General features: G+C 45.4%; 1 long non-coding RNA gene across 1 annotated transcript; it reads left to right on the forward strand.

The window, feature by feature from the left end:
• The first annotated feature begins 304 nt into the window (after positions 1 to 304).
• On the forward strand, positions 305 to 4,842 carry LOC138162077 (uncharacterized). Its single transcript, XR_011168531.1, has 3 exons — positions 305 to 589; positions 4,245 to 4,333; positions 4,652 to 4,842. It is a non-coding gene; the product is annotated as an uncharacterized lncRNA (long non-coding RNA).
• The last annotated feature ends 2,540 nt before the right edge of the window (positions 4,843 to 7,382 follow it).

Genomic DNA, 7,382 nt, shown 5'->3' on the forward strand with positions numbered 1-7,382 from the left:
AAGGCACCCTGGTACAAAGCCCCATCTGCCTCATTCTAGACATGCCTCTGCCACCAGGCAATTGAATTTTTACTTTGTGTCTCTTATGTGTCCAGGCCTTTGAGGGCCACAGCTGGGGCTGATAAAAGAGGAGACGCATCCAGATTTCATCCTGAGAAGCTTATGGTCTGGTAGGGAAGCTGAGCACATGTGAGACAATCTAGGAACAACATGTGGCAGGTTATGGCGGTCCCCTGAGACATTCCTAATTCTTTCCATCTCCCCCTACACAAAAAGTCTTCCCCCGGTCAGGCGTGCTCACACATCCTTTTGCTCGGGGGAGAGAGCACTGGCTTCCAAGTCAGAGAAATGAAGTGTGACTTCCCCTGGTCCTTCTTTCCTCTGAGTCTTGGGGACAAATCATGTTATTCCTCGGGGTCTCAGTTTCCTCATCTGTAAAAGAAGGAGCTGGAATGGATGACCCTCGTTGTCCTTTCAGCTGGAGAAGGAAATGGCAAACCCCTCCAGTATTTTTGCCAAGAAAACCCCAAACGGGGTCAGAGAGTCAGATGTGACTGAACAATGAATGATCCCTTCAAGTACTTCACTGGTAAGTTTTGGATTTGGACCCAGGTTCTCTACCTTGAGGGCCACTATCCTCTGCCTCCTTCAGCTCCTAGGATGTCAGGACCAAAAGTGTCCTTGGGCACCTGCCACCTTCATTTACAGAGGAGGCCCATGAGGCCCAGAGAGGGCAGAGAGGCAATGTCACCCAGCTTGAAGGCAGACTCATTCCAATTGTTCTCTCTATCTGGTCTATTTCTGTTTCTTTCTTCCAAAGAGTTCGGTTTAGCTCGGGGCTGCTCTACTTTTAGGCTAACCAAGACACACAGGTAAGGAGAGGCTGCGGTGTGAAGGCAAGGGACCTGAGTTCACATGCTGCCTCTGAGATTTTCTATCTGTGTGTTCTTGGGTAAGTCACCAAACTTCCCTGGGTCTCAGCTTCTTCCTCTGCAAGCCATGGGGGTTCTTGCCAGGGACCTGTGAGATCCCTTCTAGAGCTGGTCCTAGGAGCCCATGAATCTATCCTCCCTTGGCCTCAATTCATTCCCCTGTAAATGATGGGGTTGGATTAGAGAGGCTCCAGGCTTCTTGTACTATGACTTTCTGTCCTGTCATAAAACAGAGGAAGGAAAGTGAGACGGGGCTCAAAGTTCAAGTTAATGAGTGTCTGACTAGAGGTGGGGAGGGGCAATTGAGAGGATTGCTGTCAGATGGATCGATTGATCGATCGCTGGCTTAGAGGAAAGTGGTGACAGAATCGAGCATGTGGAGAAAACATGGTGTAAAACACCCATCCATTTCTTTTCTGGCCTCACTCAGGCTGCCCCCCCACCCCTGAGGGACAGCATGACAGAGCTCTGAGCCAGGAGCGGGAGGGGCAATGAAGTACTCAAGGCTGGGCTCTGTCCACAGGCACCCACTCTCAGATGGCTTTGGGAGGCAGACTGAGGATTAGTAAAGAGGTCATTTTCTCTTGATTTGTGGCTGTCTTGCCTTTGGTCCATTATCGCTGGCTCCCTGCAGGCCACACTCATATACAAAAAATACTGTTCTGGTCTGGGAAAGTCTCCCTAAATTTCTCCTAGAAACACTATAGGTATTTCCCATGATTATTGGCCAATCAGAGATCAACACATACTCACTGTTGTGCTGAACATGGCTGTGCCAATGGTCTCTGACATTTCGTATGAGACCTTGGGCAAGTCTTTTCCCCTGCTGGGTCTCAGTCTCCTTTTCTGTAAAATGAGGAGGGTGGACTAGATGACTGCTGAGGTCACTTCTAACTCTAGATCTGCAATCCCCTGAAACCCAGGTGAAAATGCTCAGAGTGTAGGCTTTCGGGAGCTGTCCTGCAGATAGATTTGTACATACTGTTGGTCAGTCGTTTTCAGTCATGTCTGACTCTCCAGGACTCCATTTGGGGTTTTCCTGGCAAAGATACTGGAGTGGTTGGCCATTTACTCCTCCAGCTCATTTTACAGATGAGGAAACTGAGGCAGAGATAAGTTCAGTGACTTGCCCAGGGTCACACATCTAGGAAGTGTCTGAGGTCAAATTTGAACTCAGATCTTCCTGATTCCAGGCCCAGAGCTCTCTCCTCTGCACCACCTAGCTGCCCCTGGGTGAGGCATAAAAGAAAAGTCCTGGATTTTTAGGGAGATCTAGTTATCAAGAGACCAGGTTCTGGATCTCTCCTTTGACACTTACTCATTTACCTTAATTTTGCATGGCTCAAATGTGCTCCCTCATTTCCACCCATCATATTCTCTAGTTCCCTTCAAGCAGCTCAAGTAACCATACTTGGAGCCTTTCCTGACCCCCAACTGCTCATATTTCTACCCCCCAAATAATATTTTATTTTTATTTATGAGTGACCAAACTGTCTCCCCTGACCAGACTGTAAATTCCTCAAAGGCAGGTATTGTTTCATTTTTATCCTTGTATCCCAGTGCCTGGTATGCCATGGGTGCCTAAGAAATGCTTATTGACTCATTGATTGAGCCTCAGTTTCCTCATCTGTATATTGGGGATGATACTTGTGCCTCTAACCTCCCCAAGTTACCATGAGAGTGTTTTAAACCTTGAAGCATTACTGGGATGGAAGCTATTTTTTTCTCCTATGTTCACTTCATATACAAATCCCAGTGTTATATTTTGCCCTCTGCCAAACCATATTTTTATTCAGTTTTAAGGTGTGACAACTCAATGGCTGTAAAGAGAGGAGGAGCCAAATGAAATCCTTCAGTTAAGAGGAATTCTGACTAAATCACCGACATTCCAATGACCTGTTTCACTCTTAACCTTCTCATGGGAGAAATGATGCAGATTAAGGGTAAAGAGAAATAGAGAGAGCATTGTACAGGCTTGGGGTTTGGTTTGGTTTGGTTTGGGTTTGGAGTTTTTTGGTGGGCTTTTTTGGGAAGCTATTATTTTAATGATTGAGAAAGAACAGCCAGTTGACACTTTTTGACATTTGATACAGTGGAGAGAGCACTGGGTCTGGAGTCTGGAAGGCCTGAGTTCAAATTTGACCTCAGACACTCCCTAACTATGTGACCCTGGGAAAGTCACTTCACCCTTCTTGCCTCAATTTCCTCCTCTGTAGAATGAGTTGGAGAAGGCAATGGCAACCCATTCCAGTATCTCTTCCAAGAAAACCCCAAATGGGACCATTGAGAGTAGGACATGACTGAATAGAAAACAATGTTTAAAGGCACTGGAATCTTTTCTTTCTCCCCTTGATTTCCACATATTTTATAATTCAAGCATGAAATGGTAGAATTAATGCTGGACCTAGAGTCAGAAGACCTGGGTTCAAATTATGACTCCCCACTGCCTCACTATGTGACCTTGGGCAAGCCAATCTCTTGCCCTGTGCCTACCCCCCATTTGCAGCCTGGATCATTTATCTCTTCTCTTGTGTTATAAGATCTTCCCCCTGTTTCCCATCTTATATTTATGAACTTGAGAGTGTCGGAGGTAGACAGGACCTCATTAATACAGAGATAAAGACACTGTTAGCAGAAGCAGAGGACCTGGTTCAAATCTTACCTCTGACATGTGATACCATCCTGTAGAATAAGGGGATTGACCTGAATGGCCTTTTCTGACCCCAGAGCTATGATCTGGGGTCCTAAGTCATTTTACTTTAATGGGCCTCAGTTTCATAATCTGTAAAGTGAGAGCGTTTGATTGGATGGCCTGTGAGGTCCAGATGTTGGATCTTGTGATCTTTGCCAAAGAAGAAGAAAATGATGCTTAGAGAAAGGGAGGGATTAGTCCAAGGTCACACAAGGTGGGAGGTAGGGCTGAGACCCAACCTCAGGTCATTCAGTTCCCAGACTTGTTTCCTTCCTCTTCCTGATGGATCTCGTCCTGTTTATCTCTCCTTTGAGATAATAAGGTGATGGTGTAAGCCCAACAATGTCCACGTGACCTGGTATTTACATGGCACCATTCCGGAGAGAGCTGAAAGGGCTTGGCCCCCATTTGCTGTCATTCTCTCCCAACCTCCCAGGGCAGGAATTACTCTTTCACTCTCACAGAGAAAGAAGTGGTAGAACTTGGGGGAAGAGCTGTGCCAAAGGGGGCATTACACTGTTCATCCCTGAGTATTACCGGATTCCCTCAGAGCCTGCGTCCACAGCACTGTGGGGAAGGGAGGGATGGTGACAATCTCTATTTTTTGCCTCTTTCCAAAGAAGGGCTGGGAGCTGCAGCCTGAGCCCCTGACAATGGATCAGAGAGACTGACCTACCCTTCACTAAGGTCATCTGGATGGTCCCTAAGGGTAAGTCACTGGCTCTCTGCAAACCACAGTCTAAGAGTATTATGATTCCTCCAAGACCCTCAGTTACATCCTTTATAAAGTACAGATGACCGCTTCCCCCAACCCCTTTCAGTGCCGGGGTAAGCTCTGCCTTCAGAGTGCTTGGAGATCATTGGATTGAACCTAATTTTACTCAGGCCTCAACTCTCCAGGTTAATGAAGATCAGGTAGAGTCTGGAAAAGTGATACCCTAGAAACACTCCCCACTCCCCCAACCTCCACCAGCCAAGCCTCCCTTTGACCCAGATTTGCTCTGATATCCCACAATTCTTTTTCCAGGGTTAACCAAAAGTGACTAACTTCCCTCCCTCTGCTGCTTCACCAAAAAGTTGTCCCAATCAGCAAGTTTTGAAGGAAGAAATCATGACTTGGATATCCCAAAGAAGGGGACATTTTCATCCAAAAGAACATAGAATCACAGATTGAGAGCTGAAGGGTTACTGATTCTAAACCCCTCATTAAAAATAATTTTAAAGAGTTTTATCAGGACCATTTGTATTTTTGTCACAGCCATTTCTGGGGCAGAAAATGTGGGTGAGCCTCTTCTTTTGAGATCAGAAATTCTTAACCGGGTATCAACAGACCTCCCCCTCCTCATAGATTTCAGGACATCTGTGACCTTAGATGGGAACAAAAATGACCCCTTAGTTTTCACTAACCTCTAACTGGAATTGAGTATTTCTGTCCATCGTGAACGTGGGCAGCAAATCATATTCTAAGAAGGGCTCCAGCAGACAACCAAAGGGATCTATGACACAAAGAAGGTGAATGAAGAAGACTTGGTTTGGATTCTATTCTGACCCCTTCTTCTCCCCCCACCTCCATCCCTGACAAAGAGAAAAAATTACAGTGCTTCTCTCTGACACGGGTCACCCTAGACTATATGATGTCAGATATAGTCTCTGTAATGGACATTTTGGCTTAATTTTTTTGTCACAAAGGTAGGTTCCATATGGAGCAGGGTGGGAAATAAGTATAATATGAAGACAAATGGTGTCTATATATATTTCTCTCTTTTGCTTTTTGGAGGGGGAAGGCAGGGCAATTGGGGTTAAGTGACTTGCCCAAGGTCAAACAACTAGTTAAGTGTCAAGTGTCTGAGGTTGGTTTTGAACTCAGGTCCTCCTGACTCCAGGGCTGGTGCTCTATTCGAATACTGCACCATCTAGCTGCCTCTATATATATTTTTTAAAACAGGGATTTCATAAGATTATAAATTTAGGACTGGAAAGGACTTCAGACATCATAGCCTTATAGCTCTAGGTCTGGAAGGCAGCTCAAGGGCCATCTGGTTCAACACTCACATTTTACAGATGAGAAAACTGAATCTGTAGACATGAAGTCATTTGCCCAAGGTTCCAAACCAGTACTCATAAGATACTAGAGGGAGAAAGGGAAGGGACCTCAGAAACTATCCTTATTCTACAGACAAGAAAATGGAGGCACAGGGACTTGCCCAGACTACATAGTAAGTCTAAGTGGATTCAAACCAGGATTCAAACTCAGATCTTCTGACTTCAGTTGCTCTTTTTAGTGTGTTTTGTTGGGTTTGATTCTTTTGACCCCATTTGGGGTTTTCCTGGCAAAGATACTAGAGTGGTTTAGCCATTTCTTTCTCCAGCTCATTTTATGGGTGAGGAAATTGAGGTAAACATTTGAGGGTTCAATGACTTGCCCAAGGTCACACAATTAGGAAGTTCCTGAGGCTGGATTTGAACTCAGATCTTCCTGACTCTGGGCCCAGCGTTCTATCCACTGCACCACCCAGTTATACTCCTCTGCCTTTCATCACCAAAGTCCTGTAGGATAAATAACTCAAGGATTATTTTCCTCGTTTTCCAGATGAGGAGATTGAGAGATGAAATTATTTGCCCAAGGGTCAGAGCCAGGATTCAAACCCAGGCCCCAGCCGACTCCAAGTCCACATTCTTCTCACTCCAGCCAAAGGCCCTGAACAATTCAAATTTGCCAAATTTAGGTTTTCTTCAGCATCTCAGCTAAGCATCTTGGCCTGAAGATCACAGCAAGATCTGCTCACAGAAGCACAGTCAGAGTTCAGTGTCTCCCATTTAACTTCACATGGAAAATTTGGTTTTTCACAGCAGAGCTGGGGGCTTAGAAAAAAACAGCTCCAAGTACGTCATTGTCACAGCCTCAGCTTGGCTGGGATAATTAATGCCTTGGCTGCTGGGAGCTTCCTTAGGCACACTTAACCATTTTTCCTCCTATGCAGTTTTGGTTTGGTTTGGTTAGGTTTCCCTCCACTTGTCAACTAGTCAAGGGATCAAGTGTCCTGACCCAGGGAGTGGGAAAGCAGGGCACTGGGCTCATTGGACAGGGAGTCAGGCCCTGGGCTGGGCACCTGAAGATCCAAGAGACCCCTCTCTTCTCCTCAGAGCACTGGCGATGATTGCTGGGGTGGGAAGAGACCATCTCCAAGCTAGGAAGATCTGGGCTCAAGTCTAACCCCTGACATATCCTGGTTACAAGACCTTGGGCAAGTCACTTCCCTTCCCAGAACTCCAGGCAATGTTCTAATACTGCAAGTTGCAGAATAGGTGCCCACCAACACTGGCAGAAGGATTTCTGTGTTCTCCACTTCCAGGCCAGTGGGGCACAATTCATTCAAACAGTATTCATTAAACATTGGCTGCAAGTACAGCAACATCTATGGAAAAGCTTGGGCCCAAAAGACAGAACATGACTTTGAACCATTCAATTGACAAGGATTTAGTAAGTGCCCACTTTGTGCTGGGCTCTGGGTGAGACACCAGGTCAGATAGTTACTGTCCTGAAGGAGATTAGATTTTATGAGAGAAACAACATGTATGTATATCAGTATATACAATGTATACACACATATATATGTATATATCTCTATCTCTGTCTATTAATCTATCTATCCATTCATCTATCCATCTTTCTATCCATCATCTATTCATCCATCCATCCATCTATCTATCATCTATCTATCTATCTATCTATCTATCTATCTATCTATCTATCTATC

Source organism: Petaurus breviceps, unplaced genomic scaffold (genome assembly GCF_028583685.1).
Source record: "Petaurus breviceps papuanus isolate PSGF00001 unplaced genomic scaffold, PetGlider_PUasm1.0 186, whole genome shotgun sequence".
In the NCBI taxonomy this organism is placed as follows: domain Eukaryota; kingdom Metazoa; phylum Chordata; class Mammalia; order Diprotodontia; family Petauridae; genus Petaurus; species Petaurus breviceps.